The sequence below is a fragment of the Aedes albopictus genome, chromosome 2 (assembly GCF_035046485.1).
Source record: "Aedes albopictus strain Foshan chromosome 2, AalbF5, whole genome shotgun sequence".
In the NCBI taxonomy this organism is placed as follows: domain Eukaryota; kingdom Metazoa; phylum Arthropoda; class Insecta; order Diptera; family Culicidae; genus Aedes; species Aedes albopictus.
This window is the reverse complement of record NC_085137.1, coordinates 46,716,854-46,743,736: the sequence shown is the minus strand read 5'-3', so window position 1 is coordinate 46,743,736 and position 26,883 is coordinate 46,716,854. Positions and strand designations below refer to the sequence as shown.

Sequence of the window (26,883 nt, the reverse complement as noted above, 5' to 3'; positions counted from 1 at the left end):
CGCCGAGGACCTGGGATCGAATCCCACTCCCGACATACTCACAAAATGTGGGTTCCTCCTTGGGAAGGGAGGTAAAACGTGGGTCCCGAGATGAACTAGCCTAAGGTTAAAAATCTCGTTAATACAGACAAAAAAAAAATACCGGTATTACACTAGTCTAGCAAGTGTTGTTCTTTTTAAACGTTGTATATTATGTGCTAAAAAGGCGGTAACATTCGCTGTTGAAATCTCCACTTAATGGCAACAGGAAAAGGTAATGGTGATTGGATGCTCGCGACCGCGAGTATGACATTTATTTCGATATTTCGGAGAAAATATTTGTGTGCTGTAAAATCAACGTACGAAAGGACGAGCTGAAAAATCTCAAGGATCTGAGGGAACCATCTTTATCAACTCAATGGCACAATTTGGTGAGCTTGTTCCATGTTGTATATTTCATTATATTTTATCTGTATTATTTTGCACGCTGTCATAACTATATGACTTATTCAACTCGGAGCGTTTGGTACGGTATGTCCACGCGTCCTTCCTCCCCTGTAGATTCTAGAAGTATTTCGATGTTTACAAATTCTTACGATATCGAAGCATTTCAAAGAATCATCTTTGCGGTAAACACAACGTAGGCCTACTACGCCGCTTTGATGATTGTGTCATATCTATGATAAGCCACAATCATCAATATTGACAAGAAAAATAATTGGGCGTAATCTAACCCAATTGTTTTCCAGGATGCTTCTTCGTACTGGCTACGTTTGTGTTAGATTAGATTAGATTAGATTAGATTTAAGAAATGGATGGAAAAAATCCGAAAATTCAGAATCTTATCCCTGAAAACCCCAAAAAAATCAGGGAATGTTATTTTGTTCTGTGTGTAGACATCCTGCATTAAATAAATGGTAATAATTGGCTAAAACCGAAGACTACTTTATCAAGAAGACATGCATCTCTGTTATTTTCCCATACTATGGGCAAGCGTCATCGACGGCACCGCCGCCTGGTGAGTTAAGGTGGTACCTTTGTGTAAAAGTGTAAGAGTGTATTGGTGCGAGTATGAAAATTTACACACACTATAATGAATAGTGCCACCTTCATCCGGGGTGGCGTTGCTAGCGGGGACTCCCGATTTTCAGCAGTGCTGCAAGTCTTCTTGATAATGTGGTCTTCGCTAAAACTTTAAAACCTCATTATTAGAATGAAATGGGAGAAAATATATCATGGAAAATTTAGGAACCCCTATATCATATTGGTAAATGACCAATGGGTATGAAAATCCTATACCAAAATGAGTTGCAATAGTAAATAATAAGGCGTTAAACCTCTGTCTTTGGGTCCATCCACAGAGCATCCAACACTGACTGGTGACAGGTTCGGTAGGTTTGCCCAGAGAAGTTGTTATAGAGAAGCGCGAAGAGGATTTAGGTTATGTTTATTTACATCACGCCCAATAACAATCAATTTTTGCGGTGAACAAAATTATATTTTCGCGTGCGTTTTAGTTTGATCTGCCCATAAGATGTCAAGCATACAAGTGACGTCATGCTTTGCACTAACACACTTTCATGTGCTTTCATGTTGCGCTTTGTTTCCCATGTTTTTCTATTTCCTTGAATTTGCTCGATTGGGACCGCGTTTGACGGTTCAATTGGAACCTTTGGTTTCAGTCTTCGCGCATCTCTATAACAACTTCTCTGGGTTTGCCCAGCCCACTCAGATTCCGCGTCCGTCTGGCGCTAATTAGAGAGCTCTTACATCTGGTAACCGTACAAGAGTGCTGCTAATTAATCATTTAAGAGCCTTTCGCGAGCCATTTGAAATTGAACATCCGCCAGTGGCAACTAGTAGCCAACACTTGAACAAGTGACTTCTGTCTACTCTGTGTAAATAGTTGGGTCATAGTGGTATGTCTGGTTGGAAGTCACACAGATAATGAATTATTTGTAGCAATCGGTTTAATTATCCGCCGTCGTAAGGGAGCGGCTCGAGTGCCCGGAGATGGCAAGATTTATAATTTATTCCGGTCTTAATTTATGATACAAATTATTGCTGTGGATGATGATGAGACGAAGTCCTCACCACCGTTGCAAATGTGATATGTTTATGTTTCCGGACGGTGCAGTTCGCGAGAAGTTCTGGTTATCGTTTTTGTTGTCTAGCAGCCAGACTGCTGATTTATGACCGGAAGCTCGAGATGAGTTTGACATGTGACAAGTGTGCAGTGGAGTAATGCGCATAATTAAACGGGTATGTGTTTTAAGTTTATGAAAGAAAATAAATGGTATTGAGAGCAATATAAATTAGGTACAAACAGAAGCTTTCCCAGTTTTTCTCCGGGCGCAATAGTTCGCGCCGTACTCTCTGCAGAGAGAAAAAGCATATCTTTTTGTTTTTTTTTCAAATACGACAACAAGTCTGAACGTCTATTCAGAGTGTTGTCTTAAAAGCTAATGTTCCATGTTGAAGGTTTCATGATTACACTTTCGTATACGTGAGCATTTCCAGAAACCTACTAAATGCCGCAAGTACCAAGGGTGGGTGACGGAACACTACATTGTACTTCCCTAATGCCAAGAGCAATTATCGACTGAAAGATGATGTCAGAAAATTGAAATGTTCGCACTACGGGGGCAGCAATAAGTCAAACTTTTGCGACTACTGTGTTCGAAAAAAAGTTGTTGAAAAACGTTCCCGACAGATGAATGGGAGTCACACATGTATCCGTAACTCTGCTGGTGGGATTACTAACAACGTAAATTCTTTCATCATGAATGGTTGATTCATAAACTTATTCCCATCCTCAGGTAAGCAGTCATTCATATATACGAGCTAATATACACACTCAATTCTGAATTCCCTATTCGGTATTTTTTTTTGATGAAACTAGAACAGTAGAACTATTTCGGTAGTTTCGGTAATCGGTTTTACTGAGGCTCAGTACACCAACTGTCAAAAATGTGAGCAAAAAGTAAACTATCCATTTTTTTTCTGTGTTCAGCAGTTCTATTTTCGTCAAAAAAATACCGTTCTCGGTATTAAAAATTAAGTGTGTAGAATGTTGCAAAAGTTGTACTATATGTGTCGCACGGTAATGGCTGGACGCGTTTCTCGGATTTTTTTCAGGAGCTCTTCGGGAATTCCTACAGTAGTTCTCCAAGAGTTCCTCGGGAATTTCTCCAGTAATTCGCTAAGAATTCCTCCAAGAGTTCCCCGTGAATTCTTCCAAGAGTTCTCAAGAGTTCCTTCAGGAATTTCCTGGGAATTTGTGCAGGAGTTTCTTGGTAATTACTCCGGGAGTTTCTCGAGAATTCCTCCGGGAGTTCCTCAGGTATTCCTCTTGGAATTCTTCCGGAAGTTTATCGTGAATGCCTTCGGGGCTTTCTCAGGAATTCTTCCTAGAGCTCCTCAGGAATCCCTACCGAAAATCCTCCTTTTTCGGAAATACCTCTAGGAGATTTGCCGAAATTCTTCCGGCAGTTTATCAGGAAATCATCCAAGATGTTCTCGGAAATTTCTCCGATAATTCCTTGGGAATTACTCCAGGGTTTCCTAAGGAATTCATGTAGGATTTCTTCGAGATTTTCTCCAGGAGTTTCTCGGAAATTCCTCTGGAAGTTTCTCGTAAATTCCTCCAGAAGTTCCTCGGAAATGCCTCCAGGAGTTCCTTGGGGATTCTTCCGGAGGTTTCTCGCAAATTCATCCAGGGTTTCCTCAGAAATTTCTCCAGGATTTCCTTGTGAATAACTTTAGGATTTCCTCGAGAATTCTTCCGGAAGTTCCTCGGGAATGCTTTCAGGAGTTCCTTTTAAATTCTTGTGGAAGTTTTTCGGAAATTCCTCCAGGATTTCCTCGTGAATCCCTTCATGATTTTCTCGGAGATTCCTCCGGGAGTTTCTCGGCCATACCTCCGGGAGTTCCTCGGGAATTCCTCCGAAAGTTCCTCGGGAATTCCTCCGGGAGTTCCTCGGGAATTCCTCCGGGAGTTCCTCGGGAATTCCTCCGGGAGTTCCTCGGGAATTCCTCCGGGAGTTCCTCGGGAATTCCTCCGGGAGTTCCTCGGGAATTCCTCCGGGAGTTCCTCGGGAATTCCTCCGGGAGTTCCTCGGGAATTCCTCCGGGAGTTCCTCGGGAATTCCTCCGGGAGTTCCTCGGGAATTCCTCCGGGAGTTCCTCGGGAATTCCTCCGGGAGTTCCTCGGGAATTCCTCCGGGAGTTCCTCGGGAATTCCTCCGGGAGTTCCTCGGGAATTCCTCCGGGAGTTCCTCGGGAATTCCTCCGGGAGTTCCTCGGGAATTCCTCCGGGAGTTCCTCGGGAATTCCTCCGGGAGTTCCTCGGGAATTCCTCCGGGAGTTCCTCGGGAATTCCTCCGGGAGTTCCTCGGGAATTCCTCCGGGAGTTCCTCGGGAATTCCTCCGGGAGTTCCTCGGGAATTCCTCCGGGAGTTCCTCGGGAATTCCTCCGGGAGTTCCTCGGGAATTCCTCCGGGAGTTCCTCGGGAATTCCTCCGGGAGTTCCTCGGGAATTCCTCCGGGAGTTCCTCGGGAATTCCTGCGGGAGTTCCTCGGGAATTCCTGCGGGAGTTCCTCGGGAATTCCTCCGGGAGTTCCTCGGGAATTCCTCCGGGAGTTCCTCGGGAATTCCTCCGGGAGTTCCTCAGGAATTCCTCCGGGAGTTCCTCGGGAATTCCTCCGGGAGTTCCTCGGGAATTCCTCCGGGAGTTCCTCGGGAATTCCTCCGGGAGTTCCTCGGGAATTCCTCCGGGAGTTCCTCGGGAATTCCTCCGGGAGTTCCTCGGGAATTCCTCCGGGAGTTCCTCGGGAATTCCTCCGGGAGTTCCTCGGGAATTCCTCCGGGAGTTCCTCGGGAATTCCTCCGGGAGTTCCTCGGGAATTCCTCCGGGAGTTCCTCGGGAATTCCTCCGGGAGTTCCTCGGGAATTCCTCCGGGAGTTCCTCGGGAATTCCTCCGGGAGTTCCTCGGGAATTCCTCCGGGAGTTCCTCGGGAATTCCTCCGGGAGTTCCTTGGAAATTCCTCCGGAAAAGTGTTGTTTACGCTAATGTATCGTCATTAGCTGAGCAGAACAAAAGTGGAAAGCCACTATCCAAGCCTGTAAGGCAAGAATCTATTGTTCCGGGAAGGAAAGAAAACCGTTACACAAAGACACCGTTGCAGCCTCATTTCGAATTTGATAAGCTCCTAGCAAATTGTTTTCAACATGTGGCGCTCGTTAATTTCCTTTTCTGTCATCAAGTATGGAAGATACACACCTATGGTTGGAATGAAAATGCTCACGCTGCCTCTTTAGGCCTTGTGGAGGAGCATTTCGGTTTACCGCTGAGCTAGTTCAGAGTCATCTATAAGCTCTGCATCACCCTTATAATAGGCTCACTTGTAATGCAGTTAGGCTTCCTTCCCATTAGGTACCGTCGTTGGTGACAACGACGACAACGACGACGACTGCAACATTAATGCGAAATGAAAATTGCTTCTATTTACTTTTATAATTTAATTAAGCTTAACGAGAGGACGCACCGAACGTACCACGGACGGTGAGTAGAAAAACCGTTTTCTTGACGACGACGACGACGACGACGGGAAACTCCTTGCATGGTTTCGCTGGAGCCTGTCAATGTGGAGTGGAGCACCCATCAAGCATCTGACGCCAACAAGATGATGATGGGTGAAGCAGCAGAACCATAGCCGTGTCGTCGTCACACGACGACGACACCGACAACTAACAACGTGGGGAGCAACGCTACCGCACAGCTACGGCGTGGAAAAAGCGGTTTGCGGAATTTCCACAACTAAAATTGGATTAAATACGTAATGAGCAAAATAAATTATTTATTTGTTTCATTTTCCAATCTTGCCCATTTGTCTAGAGGCACTGCTGGGGGTTCGAAGCAAAAAGCATATTCTCACTTTTCTTCAAGTCACCCCACCACAGGGCGCTCGCTTGGTGCAAAGGAGCACATGATGGTGTATCTCTTTAGAGGCGCAAATAAGCTTGACGTCGACATGCCTTGCGGCGGGAAATCCGACGGGGACTAAATAGGTACATCGCGTCGTCCAGGCTTTTACAGGTGGTATCGTATGGGATTCAACGAAGGCGGTAGATACGGGTTGGCGCGTAAATTCATGTATCAACCCGCGGGACGAAAGAATGAACTAAACCGCAAAAAACGGCAGATTCCATTATCATTTATTAGACTTAGCGCGAAGCGCTTCGATTGCCTCCTATGCCTGAATGCGAGATCGCGCACGTAGACGGATATGGGGAATAGAAATAAAATTGTTAACATAATTTTATTGCCCTTTTAAAAGTGTGTTGTGATTCATGTAATCAATAAATTAATGTTGCAGTCGGACTGCGTGCGGTGGATGTCGTTATTGGTGGGCAAAATTATCTCATATTTTCAGCAAGGAGTCATCGCAGTTTCCGTAGTGTAGCGGTTATCACGTCTGCTTCACACGCAGAAGGTCCCCGGTTCGAACCCGGGCGGAAACAAGTATTTTGAGCTGCGTACTTTCTGAGGCCTATACTGCCCCCACTCGTATAACAGTCCCATCTTTGCTGGGTTTCCTATTCATATGGGACTGTTATGCGAGTGGGGGCAGAATAGTAGTTAGAGGCAAGATTCCGATCAAATTTCAGTTTGGTTTGGCTACTATAAGCCATCGTCGTTTTTTTTTTTGTTTCAGTGGTTACCCAGGCAGGGTAGTTCTGTTCATAATTACTAGACAAAGGAATAGATATTTATTGATGAGTTCGTTCCATATTAAACTAACTATTTTAAATGTTATACAAAACTAAACCACATGTTTCTAAAGCAAGCTGCAGTGGTTCCATCATTTATCCCTTCAGATATTCTGTCAAGAAAGCAGCGCCAAGGGCTGAAAGTCTCTTACATAAAGACAAATCAATCAAAATTCAAGAAAGCATCTACAGATTCCTCCAGACATTTCTCTGGGGATATCTTTAAAGGTTCTTCCAGTGTTCCAGTGTTGTTTTTGCGGCTTCCTTCAGGAATTTTTCCAGAGATCTTTGATGGTATATCTGCAGGTATTCCTTCAGATATGTCTTCAGGGAACTCTCCATGTATTTCTTCCAGAATTCCACCAGAGATTATTCCGATAATTCCATCTTAATTTTTTCCAAAGTATTTCTGCAGAAATATCTTCCAGAAATTCATTCAGAAAATTTTACTACAGAATATTCAAAAATTAATCCAGGAATTGCTTAAAAACTTTTTACAAAAAAAAATCCATCCAATCGTTTCTTCAATAATTCGCCTAGAAATCACTGCAGACATGGATTTCTTCAGATTTTTTTTATCCAGTCATTCCTACATAAATTCTTCCAGGAATTCGCTAATAAAACTCTGTTGTGATTACCTAAGAAATTCCTCATGGGGTTTCTTCAGTAATGCCTCCAGGAATTGGTCCAGGGTTTCCCCCGAGAATTCCTTCTGTGATTCTTTTTGGAACAACTTCTGGGATTATGTATTTTAAAAATGCATCCACGCAGTCTTCTTGGAATTCCTTCAAAAATGCCTACTGGAACTATTTTAGAAACTCCTCCAGGAACTGTTTAGAGATTCCCTTAGGAATTCCTCTTGGTTGGAAGTTCTCCAGCGATTCTTAAGAAAATGCACCAGAAATTCCTCCAGGGATGTCTCCAAGGATTCCTCCAGGGTGTGCTAATGCAATTTATGCAGGGATTCTTCCAGGAGCTCCTCCCAGTCATGGCATGCACGCATGTGGCCTCCACTTTATCATCTTATGCAACATTTTATAAGATTGTGTGGGCTCTGGTGATTTCTCAAGTATTCCTCTAGGAAGTCCTTCAGAGATTCCTCAAGGGATTCCTCTAGAGATTGCACCAGGGACACCCCTAGGAAATTCTCCAGGAATTTCTTCAGGAATTCCTCCAGGAACTTTTCAAGGGATTCTACCTGAAAGTTCTCCAGTGATTCTTAAAGGGAAAACCTCCAAAAATTCCTCCAGGGATTTCTCTAGGGATTCCTCCAGGAGTTCCACTGGAGATTTCTCAAGAAATTTCTTAAGAGATTCCTCCAGGAATTCCTTTAAGAGTTGCTCTAGAGAATCCTCTAGAGATTGCTCTAGGAATTTCTGCAGGAATTATTTTAGGAATACCTCCAGGCATTCCTCCAGGAGTTTCTTCAGAGATTTTTATAGCGATTCAGGAATTCCTGTAGAAATTACTCCATGAACTCCTGCCGAAATTACCCCAGAAATTCCAACAGAAATTCTTCCAGGAATTGATCCAAGATTTCCTCCAGGAATTCCTTCCAAAATTACTACGGCAATTTCTCCAGGAAATCCCCCTCCCGGAGTTTATACAGGCATTATTTAATGAATTCATGAATTCCTCTTGAGATTCCACTAGGAATTCTTTCAAGGATTTCTTCAGGAATCCCCCAGGAAATCCTACAGGAAATCCTACAGGAATTCCTTCAGAAATTCCCCCAGGAATTCCATTTATTCATCCACGCATTTTCCCAAGGAATTCTTTTGGAATTCTTCCCGGGATTTCTATAGGGATTCATCCAGGCATTTCTCCAGGAATTCATTCAGAAGCTCCTCCAGAAATACCTTTAAGAATTCCCCAGGAATTCCTGCAAAAAATACCCAAGGAATTCCTACAAAAATTCCTCCAGGATTTTTTTTTGGAAATCTTCCAAGGATTCAGAAAATCTTTCAAGAATTTCTTCAGTAATTCCTCCAGGATTTTTTTCCAGAGACTCCTCCTGGAATTTTTCCAGGGTTTCTGTAAAATATTGTAGAATTTGTACTCATTAGACCTATTCAAACCATTCTACAACGGATATCAGCCTAACTGAGGACCGCGAGCGGACCTCTCATTCTCGCAGCATACAAATAACGTTTTTAGCAAATCACTCAACCTATCTCCGGCAGCCCGGAGATAGGAGAATAGCTCAGTTCGAAACACCAGTCAGTCTTCTCACAGTGCGCGAATACTCCACACGCTTAACACGTTGTCGTCGCAATAAATCGATTTTATTCTACATAGTGATCCTCGGTGTTATAGATTGTGGTGGAAGAAACTTCTCGTCGGTGCGGGAATAATTACTAGTGCGATCACCGTGCTAAACACTCTGGGCCGCGGATATCCCTCTAGAGGCGCGAATCGGAAATAGATCGTTTGAGAAACGGTGTTTAAGTCGCGATTGACCAGTGCGTTAGGTCGAAGACGGAACAGTTTCCTCCAGGAATTAATCCGGATATTTGTCCTCCAAGGATTCCTCCAGAGATTCCTCTAGGAAATCCGCAACGAATTGCTTCCGGAATTCCTTCAGGAAATCCTCCAAAGATTCTTCCAGAGATTCCTCCAGTAATTCATCCAGATATTCCTCCAAGAATTTTAACTGGAATTCCTCCAGAAATTCCTCTGGGAATTTTTCTAGGAATTTATCCAAGTATTTTTTCAGAAATTTCTCCAGGGATTCCTCCCAGAATTTCTCTGGAGATTCCTCCAGAATTTCATTCAGGATTTTTTCCAGGAAATCTTCCAGGAATAGTTTTTCAGAAGTACCCCAAGCATTCCTCTAAAGATTTCTCCAGGAATTCCTCCTGGAATTCAGCCAGGAATTTTCCAGATTTTCCTCCTGGCATTCTTCCTGAGGTTCGTCTTGAAATTCCTTCATGGATTCTTCAATGGATTTCTTCGAAAGTTTCTCTACGGATTCCTTCCGGAATTTCTCAAGAGGGTTCTTTTCAAATTTCTACCGGGTTTTCTTCCAGAATTCCTTTAGGGAATCCTCCAGCAATTCATCCAAGGACTCCTTCAGAATTTCTCCAGGGTTATTGCATGTATTCTTGCAGGAATTTCTCTAGAAATTCCTTTAGAAATTCCTCCACGGATTCACCCAGGAATTTCTCTAGAAATTTATCCAATGAATGCTCCAAGCATTTCTCCAGGGATGCCTCCAGACAATCCTCCAATTATTCCATCAGAAATTCCTTCAGGGATTTCTCCTTGGATTTCTCCAAGAATTTCTCTAGCGACTCCAGGAATTTCTTCAGGTAAACGTTCAGAAATTTCTCCATAAAATTCTTCAGGGATTCCACCAGGAATTTGTCCAGAAGTTCCTTTTGGATTTCCTCCGAAAATTCTTCTAGGAATTGCATCACGGATTATTCCAAGAATTCCTCCAGGGATTTATCCAAAAATTCCTCTAGAATTTCCTTCAGGAATTCGGCCAAAAATTTCTCGAGAAACTTGTCTAGAAATTCCTCCCGGGATTCTTCAAGTGATTTCTTCAGAAATTTCTCCAAGGATTCGGAAAATCCTCCAGGGAATTCCTACAGGATTTACTCCAGGAACTTCTTCAGGGATTGCTTCAGGAGTTCTTTCAAGGATTGTGCAAGGAATTGCTGTAATAATTCTTTCTGAAATTCCTCTCTGGATCTTTAAAAAAAAATCAAGGCTCGGTCAGAAATTCGTTCATCATCTTTTCCAGGGATTCATCCCATTACTTGAAAGATTTCTAGAGGAATTTCTAGAGCAATTTGTATTGGAGTACTTTAAGATAATTTTAGAGGGACACAGGAGTCAGAAAACTGTCCAGGAAGTCATCCAGGAATTCTTTCACAATTATCTCCGAGAAATATTAAGGTAGTTCATCCACAGATTCATTCCATTCCATTCCATGAATACCTTCAAGAACACCCCCTGCAGCTCCTGCAAAGGAGTTTCTTCAATTCTTTCGGAAACATATCCTGTTATTCTATTACAGTCTTTGTTACTTACTTTAACCATATAAGTGCTTACATGCTAGAAGGTCTATCAGACATTTCTCCAAGATTTTTTTTTCAGGAATTCACCCAGAGAAGACATTTTCGGAATTCTATCAGGGTTTCCTCCTGAAATTTATCTAGAAAATGCACCACGAATTCCATTAGGAATTGCTTTTTAAATTCGCATGACATTTTTTTTAATACATGCTAGCTATTCTTCCGTGAATTTCTTCAGGTGATTTCCAGGATTTTTCCAAGAATACCATCATTTGAGAGTTCTGCGAAAATAATTCTTCAAAAATTTCTCCAGGGTTTCCCATCAGAAATTTTTATAAGGACACCTCGAAGGTTTGCTACAATGATAGTTTCAAGATTTTTACGAGAATACTTTCAAAAAGTCTTCTAAGGATCCTTCCGGGAATACGTCAATTGACATGTGTATAAGATTATGTTCTGATATAAGTATTTTTTTTCTGTTCGGGTGAGTCACTGCGATCAGTATTTAGATCTTTTGTTGCATTACCCGTATCCTTAGTATTTAGTGCATGTACTACTCCATTGTCATTGAAGGGAACGAAGCATGGATTTCTGTACAGTTCTTGTTTTGTTACCTCAGAGTAACAAAGGTAACAAATGTTAATACTATCTAATCTTTCAGATTATCAACCGAAAAATTAAACAATTCAAATAAATGCCGATGACGAGGAAATCAGCACGTATTGGTCAGATAACTAATTCGAAGCAGTCTTATAATGGTGTACCTGAGCAGTGCCTAATCGCATCCTTCGGAGTACCCTTCCATTAACAACACCTAGAACAACACCCATATCCCCTTGACACCTAGGCCTGAGAGGTCGTAGAACTTTCTACATCTTTCTTAGGTGTCTTAACTAACCATCCTTTCACATTCTTGAGACTCGCAAGGACGAGGCCAGGAAAATTCTCGACTGTTGGAGGATTGCGTCAGTCTTGTCGAGAAGTCTTTGTGCTTTGGTATCCAACGGGAAGGTGGCAATCCTCATAACTATGGTCTGGGGCTGTACTACCTACGAAATTTGTGCGACTTGCTCAATGTTTACACACTCAATCCTGAATTGCCTGTTCAGACGAAAATAGAACAGCAAAACTATTTTGGTAGCTTCGGCAATCGATTTTACTGAGGCTCAGTACACAAACTGTCATAACCGGGTGCAAAAGGTAAACAAAGCAGTATAGTTGTATTCAGCTGTTCTATTTTCGTCAAAAATTTACCGAACACGGTATTCCGATTTGAGTGTGTATGTTAAATTTTTCAGTGGTGACCAGGTAAGTGATTAAACCATAACAATGTCTCATACGCTTTTTCGCCAAGGAAAGCACCCCACTAAACCCTATCTAATTTCCAACTCCAGATATCTATGAAGTAGGCCAAGTTCTTGGACATTATATCTAATCAACATTTCCTCCCTATCCCCATTGATCGTAAGGACCTGGCCAGGCGCCGAGACCGCCACCCCAGGATGTGTACGGTCGGCTATGATATGCTATGCTACCTATGCTATTTCTTGTTTGGTTACCTCAGAGGTTCAACAAATCTAATGTGATGAAAAGGTACCGTTTTCATAGAGATTTAAATCCCAGTGAAAGTGCGCCCCTAATCAAACACAGTCGATTCGATTTCGATTCGGTTTAGGTTGCCCTGGCAGATTCTGGTTAATCTAATGTAAGATTAATCTTACACATATTTGCTAAATTCAATATCGGTACACATTTATAATGCTACGTTCTTCAAGCAACATCTGACTCGAATGTGCCCTTCCCTTTAAATTATACATGGCGTAACGTTATCTCTCATAAAGACTGTAATTTATAGTGCACTCTTCAGTGCAGCATGTTTCTAACCTGCGTAGCCGCTCCACACGAACCAGATCCTTCGTCTACTACACAGCTCCCGAAACATCAGACAGCAAGCAACAACGATACACTCTGTAAAGTTAGGTTGCACGACCATTCCAGCCAGCACATCCAACCCGCATCCCGACTGGGCTGGGCAACGCTCGGGACCGGCCGCGACCATAGATGGAACTTTTCCGTTTTCATATCTCGCCCGAACCACCTCTCCTAGCCTCCTCCTAACCCTAACCCTCAAACGGCTCTAATGACGGGTTGCCGGTCCCAGCTGGGGATCGCCACGAGGACGACGCGCGACGACGACTTTACTCCAGCAGAAAAAAAGGGTCACATAGATCAAGTGAAGAAAGCACATATTTTATAATTAAATTGCTGTAATTCATTTTTCCCATTCGTCCGCTTCCCGGAGTCACAGCGCGAAAAACCTGCTGGGCTGGCTGGGCTGGGATGCAGGCAGGGCTCCTATCTCTATAGCCATTTGGCCGTTTGCTCCTCGGCCTTCGGTCGGAGTCAAACGGGCGATGATAGTGTGTAGAAGAGGTATGTAGGTTTGATTCTGAAGTTTGAAATTATCACAGCCCACAGTTTCGACTAATGATAGCTCGAAGCTGTTGGGAATTAAAGCTGCTTTCGTCGCGGGTTTTGTGAGGTAGCGTGAAAGCTTTAAGATTTTTAATGTACAGTTGCACCTGGAAGAGGGCGATCGAGACTAGTAGCAATGGTTTTCACATTTCCTTCTTGGAATTTCCCTTTGCCTCTGAATTACTTCCATATTTTCCCCGAGATTTCGTTCGAAGTTTCTCTCGAGCTTTCTCCAAAAATTCTTCACGGAGTTTCTCGCAAGATAGGGATTCTGGGGAAAAACTCTGAGAATAATTCAGCTTTATCGGGGGGAATTTTCGAAGAATGTTCCTGGGAGAATCTCCGAGAGAAATCTCTTTTGAAGAGAAATTCTGCTAGAATCAGTAAGAATAAACTCTGAACTCTGAAAGCAATACAGAGAAAACCTGTAGAATAAATCCCGGGAGGAACTCCCGAGGAAATCCTTGTAGGAGCTATAGGAAGAATTCCTGGGGAAATCTCAAGACGAACACCGAAAGGAATCCTGAAAAATCATTCAAGAAGGAACCCGAGAACAACTGTAAAAGAACTCCTGCAATATCATCTGGCAAATGCCCTGTGAGAAATTCCCGAGGTAAATCCTGGAACAATTCCCATGAAATTTTCTTCTTTAGGAGGAAGGCTTTGTGAATAATTGCGCGAGATACTCTGAGGGCACTACCGAGAAAACCCCTGGAAGAAGTTCTGGGAAGAAATTCTGCAGGGTCCATTTTAAAACCTCCAGGGACTCTTGACAGATTGTCAAGGAGTAATCCCGGCAAGAATTTCTTGAATCTAGGAAAAATGTCGGTAGAAACCCAGAAGATATCTTATGCGAAATCTTAAAAAGAATTCCAATACCCTAAATCAATTTTGCTGAATGTTGTCGAGCTTCGAGGATTCAGCAAAATTTGCTTATTTGTTCAGTAAACTCTATTGATCACTAGCAACGTTTAGCTGAAGTTAAGCAAATTTCCACTGGAAAAAAGTCTTTCAAAGACTCTCCTAGGCATTCTGTTAGCAATTCTTTCACATTCCTCTTAAAAAAAACAAAAATTTAAAGGTACAGAACATTTTCAAGAGGAAACGTTGCCATGACTTTTATCCGTTAGAAATACTGTCACAATTCCCTCAAGGATTCCCCAAACAATACCTTCAACAAGTCTTTTTTAGATATTACCTAAAATCTAGGAATTCTATCATTCATGAACAATTATTAAAAAAAAAATCCTAAATTTGATAAAAAAAAAATACTTCAAATTCTAACATGTTTTCAGCTGAGTCACTCAGACATAGTTGCTTTGGGATGCTCTGCTTGACATTTATTCAATGATTCGACCAGAAACTCCTCTCGAAGGTTGGCCGAAATCGACTCCAGGAATTAAACGAAAGAGCACAGAGAAACAGACGACACACTCTGATCACTCTCCATAGGTCACAATTTTGGCAGTTGATTCAAATATTTGGTATTTGATCGTTTGGCCATTTGCGGTGCTCACATCGTTTTTGCTCTTGTTTGAAGTTTGCTCACTATCGCCTCAAGTTTCTACTGGTTACGTTTTAATGTTTGTTACTGTGATTTGTTCTTGTTGTTACGTCTGTTTCTATGTGGAAAGTGTCTCCAAAAACAGTAGGAATTATTTAATCAAAATGTTTTTTTTTATAGCTGTACATACAGCATCGGACAATAAAAATGCACCAATGCCGTTTTCCCATACAAACTAGTGAACTTCAGATTGCCATATCTCAGTTATTTCTCAACCGATTATTTTCATTTTTCTATGACGAACAACGAAACATTTCAATTTTTAAAGACTATTGAAAAAGTTCGGTGATAGATATTGATGCAATAGTTACGGACGGTTGTATTTTGACAATAAAAATGCACCAAGACAAAAAATCTTATATCTAACAATGCTGAAGTCAAATCATGTTGGTCTCTTCAGCAAATTTATTTGTCATCACACAAGAAACATATTTGCCGAAGACACCATAATGATTTGACGTCACCATTTTTTGCTATAAAATTTCATGTCTTGGTGCATTTTTATCGCCAAATTCAACCTATCTGTAACTTTTGTATCAATAGTTATTGCCAAACTTTTTCAATAGTTTTCAAAAACTGAAATGTTTTGTAGTTCGTCACAGAAAATTGAAAACAATCGGTTGAGAAATAACTGAGATATGGCAATCAAAAGTTGACTAGTTTGTATGGAAAAACGGCTTTGGTGCATTTTTATTGTCCGATACTGTATGTCTGTTAAATATCAAAAGCAATAATTGCAATAAACTACGGAACTTAAATGTTCAAGCAAATCAATTTCTTTTTCTAGATGGATCTAGAAGGAACCACAGAAGGTATCCGTATAGGAATGGGAATTCCCCGATGCATCCTCAGATGGAATTTCTCTAGGAATCTTCAGAGAGGATTCCTAGAGGAAAACCTTGATAAAATTTTTGGAAGAATCTCCAGAAAGAGTTTCTGGAGGAAACCTCCACAAGTGTTCCAGTTGAAATTCCCAAAAGTACTTTTGGGAGAAATTCCATGATGGGATTTGTCCTGGAATATCCAGACACCTTTATTAGTAGAGTCCTCTGAAAAGTGGAAAATACCAGAAGAAATGTGACAACTTCCTGGAGGTATCTCCAGGTGGAATTCCTGGAGCAACCCGGGAGGAAAAACAAATAAATGGCTCGGTTACCTAGAGCTCTGGCTTTCTGATCTACTACCGTAATCATTGATCTATTGGAGCATAATGAATGAAATCATACTTGAAACAACCTTATTCAATTGCGTGCTGTCAAGTGGTGAGCTTTTTTCTGTTTGAGGACCTCTTGAAGTACTCTTTTGAATATAGGTTGTCGGCTCTACCATCGTATTTGGTTGTCTCCAAGAGCTTTAAGACTAATGTGCATACTCACATATCTTCAGGTAATCAGTGATCAATTGGAGCATTATGAACAACATTCATGCTTACATAACCTCATGCAATTATGTGCTGTCAAATTGTGAGTTCATTATCTGTTTGAGGAACTTCGGTAACTCCCTTGAGTTATAGGTCATCGGATCTAGCAACGTATTTTTTTGTCTCCAAGAGCTTTATGAAGGTTCATACTCACACAGCTTCAGGTATCTGTGATTTATCAAATTGTGTATTCAATGTTTTTTTTTTAGGGGCGCCAAGCTTCCTTGAGTTAGGAATAAGGTTCATACTAACACAGCCTCAGGCTTCCGAGGAGCTTTTAAACTTTTAAAGGACTGTTCTATCAAGTGTTGAGTTCTATTATTGTATAGGAGTTAGCGTGGTTCAAAAAATCGTTTTTGCTCCACACCGCTTATTCGATTCCGAACCAGATTATATGCCTTTTCCCAAAATTTGAGCTCATTTGGTTGAAAATTGAGACTGCACAAGCCCTTCAAAGTTTGCATGGGAATTACTATGGGAAAATGATGTTTTTCATTCAATCGACCGTAGCATTTCCCCAAGTGCCCTAGTGGGTTAGTAGACCCTTGGTAATCTTAGGCTACTCTATCAGCTACAACTTTGCCGAAGACCGCATTCAAATCGGACGCCTCATTTATTTATTATCGATTGGTATCCAACTGGGCAAACTTTAACAGTGATCCTCCAGCTTCCCAGCAGGCAACATTGCTGCATATGACGCCAAAGATAGCACACTGAAATCATGGCTACTATGTTCCACTGCAAAATGAAGTGATGCCCACCGAATAGTTTAACAACCATCTTGACAATCATCATGAGTAAAGATTTCGATTCTGGATAAAAATCGGTAACTAATTAACGAGGCGTCCGATTTGAATGCGGTCTTCGGCAAAGTTATAGATGATAAAGTAGCCTAGGTTTACCAAAGGGCAACTAACCCACTAGGGCTCTTAGAGAAATTGAAAATCTTGAATGAAAAACATCGTTTTCCCATAGTAATCCCCATACAAACTTTGAAGGACTTGCGCAGTCTCAATTTTCAACCAAATGAGCTCAAATTTTGGGAGAAGGCATATAATCTGGTTAGGAATCGAATAAGCGGTGTGGAGCAAAAACGATTTTTTGAACCACGCTAATAGGAGTATCCGAGCTCGTCCTGGAGTTTAGTCCATCTAATCTACTAACGCTTTGTCACTGGAACCCCCATGAAATCTTCGCGAAATACACCCTGAGGGCATCCCGAGGCATCCCCTAAAACAGATCTCAAACGTCCTGAAACACTTTGAAACCCTTTGAAACACTTTAAAACGTCTAGGAAACTCCTCTGAAATCATCGTGAAGCTCACCTGAGTATCTATAAATCCACCTAGAATGCCTCTGAAACCTCCTGAAACACCTTGACACGCTTTGAATCGCATTGAAACGTCCCTAGAAGCCTATTAGGCCCCTAAGAGCCCTCTGAAACGCCTTGAAACGCCGTTTACCACCCTCCTTAAAACTCCCTTGAAATCCCTCTGACCCTCTCTGCTTTACATCTGAAAGCCTTGATTCCTCCTCCTCCTCTTCCATCTGCTAGCCACTTGCCCTTCTCAAACTACTTTGCAACCTTGAAATCCATTAAGATAATAAATCCATTTAGGCAAAAATAATATTTCGGCAGTCCCGACTCATTATCTGTAATCGAATCCGAACTGTACTGAAAATGTGTACCGATGATGCCCGTAACATTCTTGTAGAAACCAACATTTACACCACCCGACAGTAAAAATTAGACAAAATCACAGTGAACAAAAAACGAAAAACGTATTCTTTCCCCTGAAGAAGACACCATCCAAAGTGTCGAAACACCGGGTTCGATAAAAACTCGTTTTGATTTAATAAGACTACGTAGCCGTCTTAATCCGAGAATTCTTGTAGAAAAAAAAATATATGCATGCCCCGATTTCTATGTTTTTTTTATTCTTATGTATAAAAAGATGATGTAGTTCTAAAAAAAATAAAAAATGTATAAAATAATAAGAACATAATCAGGGAAACAGAAATTCTATGCCGAGAGCATTTTCAGCTCAAACCATAAATCGCGTAGGCACGGCCTTTTCATATTGAATATAAAATTATGCTCCTGAAAATTTTGTTTTGCAATACATAAGTGACCCGATTTGGTCAGCCCCTTTTCGAAACATACTTTTTGCTCTCCTCAAAAACCTGAACAGGTTTTCAAACTTTTTATTCCCTTATGTTCCGCATTCCAGCTGTAGTTTGATGATAAATATGAATGAATTGATTGAAGTTTGCCCGTAAGATAACGAGAGCTAAAAGTTTGCCGCAAAATGGGGCTGACAAAATTGGGTCCTTACTGTATTCTTAACCTAACGTTTGAGAATGGTATATAAAAAATTGTAATTTTTTTCTTCAAAAAAAAAATATAACTCGCACACGGTTTGTTGGATTGCAATGATGTATTCGAAGTGTTTGAAGATACTTGAAGGACTTTAAGAAAAAAAAAAAATGTATTGAGAGTAATAGTCACTGTGGATTTATGTTAGATGTCATCTAACTTCAATTTTCCAAAAATGTTATTATTCGATTTTTTTTTCTATTTTTTTCTGTCTCAAAATTTTACTTTCTGCTCAAAATTTCACAAGTAACCCAGGATGGTCAGCGGCTTTATTTTTCATCGATTTTTAAAACAACCAAAAAAGGAAATATATTTTTTTAAATTTTAGATGAAAAATAGATTCTACGTTTAAGTTCCTATGAAAATACTATTTTTTGCCTACGTCATTGAATCATTCTTAGGTTAGAGCGAATATAAAAAAAAGTAAATAAAATTTGACCTTTTTAAATGTTATTTAAGACGGTCTTAAAATTCACATTTCTATGAAATAAATGATTTTTTATTGTTAAAAACTAAAACAGTGAAAAAACCTCGGAAAACATTTTGCAATTGCTTAAGGTCCCACAATTTTTCTTATTTTTTTGTTTTTTTTTTAATTCGCTTTAATTTATAAAATTTAGAAGTGAAACAACATATGCGGAGGAATTTGTGTATTTATATTCTTTTAACGTGTCAACCATTTGTTTTGCAGGTTTTTTCTTGTCTTGAAGTTGTTTTTTCCTGCATTTATTATATTTTAGTTATTAATTTAATTATTAATTATTTGCAGCCACTTTTGTTATAGTATATTTATTAGATTAATTTTTTATTTTGTTCGTGAATCCCTTTAAAGGAACAAATGTTCCACTGGGAATTCACATTTAATTTTCTTGTAGTTTAAAACTCCGCGTTTCCGTTTGTTTATCAATGATTAGTTGGGCTCCACGCGAGCTTTCTGGTGTGGGGGTGAGTGGAGGGATTTAAAACAAAAAAAAGTTGAATGTAGGAAACGAATTTGTCCAGTTTTTTTTTTTCATTGGAACTTGTAGGTAGAATCTATTTTTTATATTAAAAGCCATAAAAACTGTGTCCTTTTGCTTGTTTTAAAAATCTGTGGAAAATATAAATTCGAGCAAAAAATAGATAGAAGTACATATTAGACTATCCTGGGCTACTTGGCAAATTTTTAGGCTGAAAGTCAGCTTTTTTACATAAAAATAATGAAAATAATCGAAAAGTAAGGTTCTTGGAAAAATTAAATTAAATTATATGACATCTAACATAGATCCGCGATGAATATTACTCTCAGTGTTTTTTTTTTTAAAGCTTCTTCGGATATCCTCAAACATCTCCAAAAACATCATTTCAATCCAGCAAACCGTTTTTGAGTTATGATATTGTTTAAAGAAAAATCCAGCGCATGATAAAAACATGTCTCGAAATGGCTTCTAGAGTTCTTGTTTTGCAAAATCCTGATGTTTGATATGCTGGAAAAGAGGTTTTAAATAACACTACAATGTCGCCACCGTAAGCGATAGGGAGGTTACCCCACGAAGCCTCGGCATATATCCGAAAGGCGCTGTCCATAAACTACGTAGACTCATTTTTGGCCATCTCAGACCCCCCCCCCCCCCCCTCGTAGACTTTTGTTCATACAAAATTTTCGAAATTTGTATGGAGCGTAGATTTTGGCCAGACCCCCACCGCCCCCCCCCCCCTAAGAGTCTACGTAGTTTATGGACTGGCCCAAATCATGACCCATTCTGTACAGTGGACTCCGGTTTTTAAAACTAGAAACAATTTGTGATTGGTTGGCAAAAAATCTGGACCGTATCGGGAATCGTTCACATGCACTCTCAGCATACTCTTGCTGTGCATTTACCGTCTGATCTATATGAGCCTTTAAGTTATAGAATGGGATTTTTTGAAAAGCACTGACTTTAGACAGCGCACTGTTTGAGTGATAATTGTCGGAGCGTTTTGCGTCTGATTACCTCATGGAAGAAGGCCGAAGTAGGTACCTCTGAGAGGAAGGAGGCCGTAAAAAGTAGCCAGAGCAATACAATAATACAATAAACGGGGGCTATAAAATAAATCACGATTGCAAATCGTATTTATCATATTAAGACAGATTCGTACGAAATAAATCATATCCGTGTAGGCAAGCATAAGAAACGATCCCGAGATCGGCTACCGGATGGCGGTGGCCACTGACTGGCCAGCCCAGCATCAGCCGCACCATTTCGCACCCTGCGCACAGTTGGAGAGCACTATTTTACACTCCCTTGGAAGAACGCAATTTAGGCATTATTACATTGTGTGTACAACACCCGATGCAGACCGCAGCCGTCCGACTGGGACTGGATGACTGTTTCAATTCAAAGCTAAACCGCACAGCCGCAGCCGGTGGCAGTTCATGACTGGACATAATCTATATTTTTATGGGCGTCGTCATCGGTAATACGCACACGCAATGAAAGAAGCAATTTATTATCGCACCTCACTTCTGGGTGTTGTTGATATTGGTGCCAAGAATCGCTTTGTTAAGCTTTTGATAAAGTCATCAATTCTTCGAGAGGCAATGTGCTTTTTTTCGGATGATTTATAGTGTTTTGATGGGCTAGGTAAAAGACACGAAGTGATACTTATTAATTCTTGGAGTAATTTTGTAGATCTTTTTAAATTTCACTCTGCAGAAGGCAAGAGATTGTGTGGCAGTCTTTTGAAAGTTTAGCTTTGCTTAGATTGCACATATGTAGATATAGTTACTACCAGTGGCGTCATCTAGGTTACTCCAAGCGACTCACTGAGTAACTAACTCTTGAGATCCAAGAAATTCTGCCAGGAATGAGTTTGGAAATTTCTATAAGAATTTCTTCAAGATTTTTTCCAGGGAATCATTTAGAAAATTCATTGTTACTTTTTAATGTTTTTTAGATATTACCAGGCTTGATAATCCTCATCGAAATCAAAAGAGTTTTGCAACATGCTCTAGAGCGGTGTTTTGCTTTTGCCTCGTCGCGAGGGAGCGAACGAAACCCAAACAGAGAGGCAATAAAAACTGAGCGAGGAAGAGGGGAACGAAAAAAGAGCCGATGATTATTTCGGGTTTTTGAGTGCGATTTTCGCCTCGAGAGTCTTTCTTTGTATGGGAGTGGAACTCGCGAGAGCTTTTTGAGTGTGAGTGGACGTGAGACACACAACAAGCAATTATGAGTGTTGGACGAACTCCTCGCTGCGCGGCAAGCTCGCGCTCGCTGCTGTTGAGGATCTTCTTCTTCTTCTTGGCGTAACGTCCTCACTGGGACAAAGCCTGCTTCTCAGCTTAGTGTTCTATGAGCACTTCCACAGTTTTTAACTGAGAGCTTCCTCTGCCAATGACCATTTTGCATGTGTATATCGTGTGGCAGGCACGAAGATACTCTATGCCCAAGGAAGTCAAGGAAATTTCCTTTACGAAAAGATCCTGGACCGACCGGGAATCGAACCCGTCACCCTCAGCATGGTCATGCTGAATACCCGTGCGTTTACCGCCTCGGCTATATGCTGTTGAGGATTTGCGTTGTGATTTCTGAGTTTTATTTTCACTCCTCAGAAAATCGCCGAAATCGCTTCCTCATTTTCTCGCGAGGGAGTTTCTGTCAAGCCTGGATATTACCCCAGAAATTAATTTAAGAACTGCATTATAAAGCCTTCCTTGTATTCCTTCCGAAATTGCACCATGGGTTTCTTTAGAAAGTCCTCCAGGAATTTCTTTTAGAAAATGAATTTGATTCAAAATTTCTTCAAGATGATCCTCCCGATTTGTTTAATTCCTCAAGAAAACCAACTATGGGTTTCCTGAGAAATTCCTTCATAAATTCTTACAAAATCAGTACGAGACTTCTTCCAGCAAATTATCCTCTGATTCTTTCAGAAGTGCTTTATGATATTCATCTACACTTTTGTCCAAGGATTCCTTTAAGAAATGTTTTTTTTTTGATGAAATTTCTGCATGTATCCCTTAAAAGAATTCTCTAGAAATATGGTCTGAAATTCTGCGAAGGTTTCATTGAAAAACTCCTCTAGTAGTATCTTCAGAATCTTTTACCAGCGATTCTTTATAAAATTTCTCCATGACTTTCTTTAGCCATTTCCTAAAGAATTTTTACAGAAATTTCTCCAATAATCTTTTAAGGTAGCTTTCCATGGGTTTCTTCTAAAACTTCGTCAGGGATTACTTTAGAAATGCTTCTAGCGATTCGTTTAGAAAATTTTTTGGAAATTTTTATATATTTTCTCAAAAATAAGTAAAACTCATCGGATTTGTTAAGAAATTTCTGCCAAAAAGAGACCAAACACACAAGTCCTACTAAATCAGAACGGATGGAAACCCTACCGGGAATTCCTTAAAAATTTCCCATAGGCATTCCTTCAGAAGTTCTTTAAAAAAATCGTCCAAAACTTCCTTCGGTGATTTCTATCAGGAAATCTTTGAGAGTTTCCTTTAGAAATTCGAACATGTATTTCTTCAAAAAGTGCATCAGAAATAAGTTCAGGTATTGCTCTGAGGCTTCCATTGAAAATTCTCACAGGTATGTGTCAAGGAATTTCTTCAGTGTATTCATCCAGAAAAAAACCCTCCCGAATCCCTCTTGCATAATAAATTTCAGTGGTTCGGGCAACAATGCATCTAGAGTTATCTACAAGAGTCCGTACAGAGTTTTTTTCAATATTTCCTACATATATTGCTCAATGTACTCTGCTAGAAACTTATCCCCTATTCTCGGTAAGGATGACTCCAAGAATTTCTCCACGGATTCTTAAAGGAATTTAAACATAAATATTTCTTAGAAAATTCTACAGGAACATATTAAGAAATATCTCAAAAGTTTTTATTGTTGCTAAGGATCTTTATCAAAAGCTTATTATGTCTTTGGAAATACGTCCACAGATTGCTCCAGGAGTATTTCCACAAAGTCCTTCCAAAAATTTGAAATTTCTCCAGGAATTTTCCTTAAAATTTCTCAATTATGTTTCCTACAAAGGATTTCCCGTGTAGTTTTTACAACTCTGTATTCAAGAAGTTCTTTAGAAATTCTTTCAGGGATTCCTTCAAGAATTTCACTGGGATTTCTTCAGATCTCCCTCTAGATATTCATGCACGTGTACTTCCTGAAATTCCACACTGAAGATTTCTTCAAAAACTTCTACGAAGATTGTTAAAGACATTCCTGTTCGGATGCAATCTAGAATTCCTTCAAAGGTGTCTCCAGGGGTTTCTCTAGAACTTCAGTGGTTTCATCAAGAATTTCAATCAGGGATTTCCTCAAAAATTTTGTCATGGAGCTTTTTAGAAACTTTTTTGAAAATGTTTTTAAAATCGTGAACAGATTCGTTTGGAAATTCTTCCAATGGTAACTTCAAGAACGCCATGAGATATTCTTTCAGAGATTCCTGCAGAAATCCTTATAATCCTTACTTTTGGGATATGCTTCTGTGGAATTATTTCACATATTCTTTGATGTTATTTTTTCAGAAATTCTCTCAGAATTTATCATAACAATTGGCAGAATTTTTGAAAGAATTTCTGAAGGAATTTCTAAAGAAATCCCTGCAGGATTGTCCGAAGGAATTCCTCAGCAAGCTTTTGATGGCACCTTAAAATTCCAAGAGGAAATTCTTTAACATTTTCGGGGGGATGGAAGGGGGGGGGGGGGTTGGGGAGGGGGGCGTTTCCTGGATTAAACTGCTGAAGCAATTTCCAAAGTTTTTTGTGGAGGAATTCCTGGATAAATCCCCAGGCGAATATAACAAAAACCTTAAACCTTCGGGGCTGGAGGGGTGATATGTGACCTCAGCGACGAAGCCGAGCATAGCAATCGTGTTTTGAGCCAGCGAGGTTGCGACATCAGCGGCGAAAATATCCGGACCTTCTCAATTTCTAGAAGAATGGAGAAGGAAAAATTGCTTGAAAAAACTCTGAAAAGATTCCTGGAGAAATTTTAATAGAATTTATAAGAAAACTTCGAAAAAAAAAATGTCCGCAGCAATTTCAGGCAGAGGTACTGCTGGAAATCGTAAAAAAATCCTGACGGATACCTGCAGCAATCCTTGGAAGACCTCTTGAGGATATCTGTGGAGGAAATTATCGGAGAATTTCCTATAAAATTTTTGAAGAAAATCCTAGAAGTCTAGAAGAAATTTTTCTTAGAAAACCACCAGCAAATGAAACTCTTCAAGAAGGTCTTGAAAGAATGCTTGGAAGAACTAAAGAACTCTTGCAGGTAATAAATGGAAGAATTCCTTGAAAAATGATAGATTATTTCTCGCAGAAATTACTGAGAGAATCTTTGGAAAAGTTCCTGAAGCATCACCGGAAATAAATCTGAAAGAAATCCTGAAGGAAGATCTTCATAAATCCTAGGCAATTCCTTGATGAATACCTGGATGAGATTCTGAAAAAAAAAACCTGAAAAAAGTTACTGAAGAATTTCTTAAGAACCTGAGAGAATCCCTGATTAATGGAATAATACCTCAAGCAACATTTGGAGAAATTCCAACGATAATTTTTGAAAAAAGCTCCTGAGAAAATATCTGAATTTTTGAAGGAAAACCTTAGATATTTTTTTCCAGAAAAAAATCTGGAAAAGTTTCAAAGAAAAACTCCTGGAGAAATTCAAAAATATTTAAAAAATATTTAAAGAAATACACATCATGAACCTCTACAGCAGTCTTTGAAGAAAATTTCAAAAGACTACCTAAAGGAATCCCAGAAGAAATTTTTGAAGGAATTTCTGAATCTATATTTTGAGAAATTTTTTGGAAAATTGATTAGAAAACGTAAGGAATGTTCCTGGAGAAGTTCCTGCAAGAATCTCTGGAGGAATACCTGGAGAAATTTCCAAAGAAATACATGGACAATAATGCACTTGGATACTTGAAGGAATCTTTGTAAGAATTCTTGCTACAATCATTCTAGGAAATCCTTTAAAAATCTTCTTTTTATAAAAAATTGAAAAGAAAAACATTAATAAATCCTGAAAAAATCCCTATGGAAACTTCTGGCGGTGTCCTTGGAGGTTATCATGGAAAAATTTTAAAAGAATTCTGGGTGGAACCTTTCTTGCTGAACTCATGAAAAGAATTCTGGCATGAATGCCCCTTCTGTGATAATTACAGGAAAAAATCGTGAGAAAATTTATGGAGAGGTTCTCCGAAATTATTTTTGATTAGGCGTCATATTAAGTTCTTTCTTAAGGGGAAGTTCTAGTAAAGAGGGCGCTGAAATTTAGAAACCTTGAGTATGTAAGAAAGATCTTTACGACTGTAGCACTCAGCAAGGCCGAAAATCCCTAAAATTCTTGAGTATGTAATCAGCCCTGATTTTACCATGACAGCACTGGTTGCTACTCCGTGATTGGTCCGAACTAATGCCAGTTGCACAATGAATCAACTGAATGGTTGACTGGATGCCGGGTTGAAAAATGTCACGAAAATGTCATGACATTTTCCAGCTCTCCCATTTCTAATGCAAATTTCCGTTCGTCAGCACAAACCTTTCATAATACTGATTAATTATGGTAAATTAACGGCATCGTCAACAAACAATTCTTGCTGATATTTTTGTGACATTTCACAACCCTGACTGGATGTGACATTTCAGGCCAAAAATATCAAAAGATCCTATCCGCAGAAGAGAGGCTCTCTATGGTTTCCCTCTCTTTCGTTAATATTTAAGCTATTCATTTGAATTTTGATTGTCTCCTTGCATGGAACGATGGTCAAAACAATCGTCTTTTGATTTGTACCGCGAAAGTAGTTGAAAAGTGTACCATTACATTGCAATAATTGTAAGAGAAAGTGCACAAAGAGAGCCTCTCAGATGCTGATAGTACCTTTTGAAATGTTTGGCCTGATTTCCGCTATGCAAGCTTCAGAGATTCTCTTTAACGGTAAAATTACGGTGCCAGCCAAGTCCGTGCAGTCAGGTTGGAAAAAGGAAGGAATATTAGTACCAACCGCTGTTATGTGAAAGTCGGCTTTACGACTCTTCTGCACCACATTTTGCATTTGAATCATACTATGTAGAAACAATCAAACACCTACGTCGTGTGGTCTCTTAATATTTTTACTGCAAATGACGCGATAAAACATGCAATCTTACGCGTATGGCAACGATGCACTTTTGGGAGAGTAGTTTAGAGCCCACCGGTGGGGATAGTCTAATTACCTAAAACCTTACCGTAGACATCAAATCAATCAAACAAATCATTTATAAGTATTTTAAAAATTTTTTAGAAAATTTGCTAAGA

The 26,883-nt window shown here is 40.0% G+C and overlaps 1 protein-coding gene and 1 non-coding gene across 2 annotated transcripts in view; one reads left to right on the top strand and one right to left on the bottom strand.

The window, feature by feature from the left end:
- The window catches only part of LOC109621337 (NADPH oxidase 5), a 411,936-nt gene that overhangs the window by 48,406 nt on the left and 336,647 nt on the right, over window positions 1–26,883 (bottom strand). The gene's annotated exons all lie outside the window — the stretch shown is intronic.
- Trnav-cac (transfer RNA valine (anticodon CAC)) lies at window positions 6,431–6,503 on the top strand. Its single transcript has one exon. It is a non-coding gene; the product is annotated as a tRNA-Val (tRNA).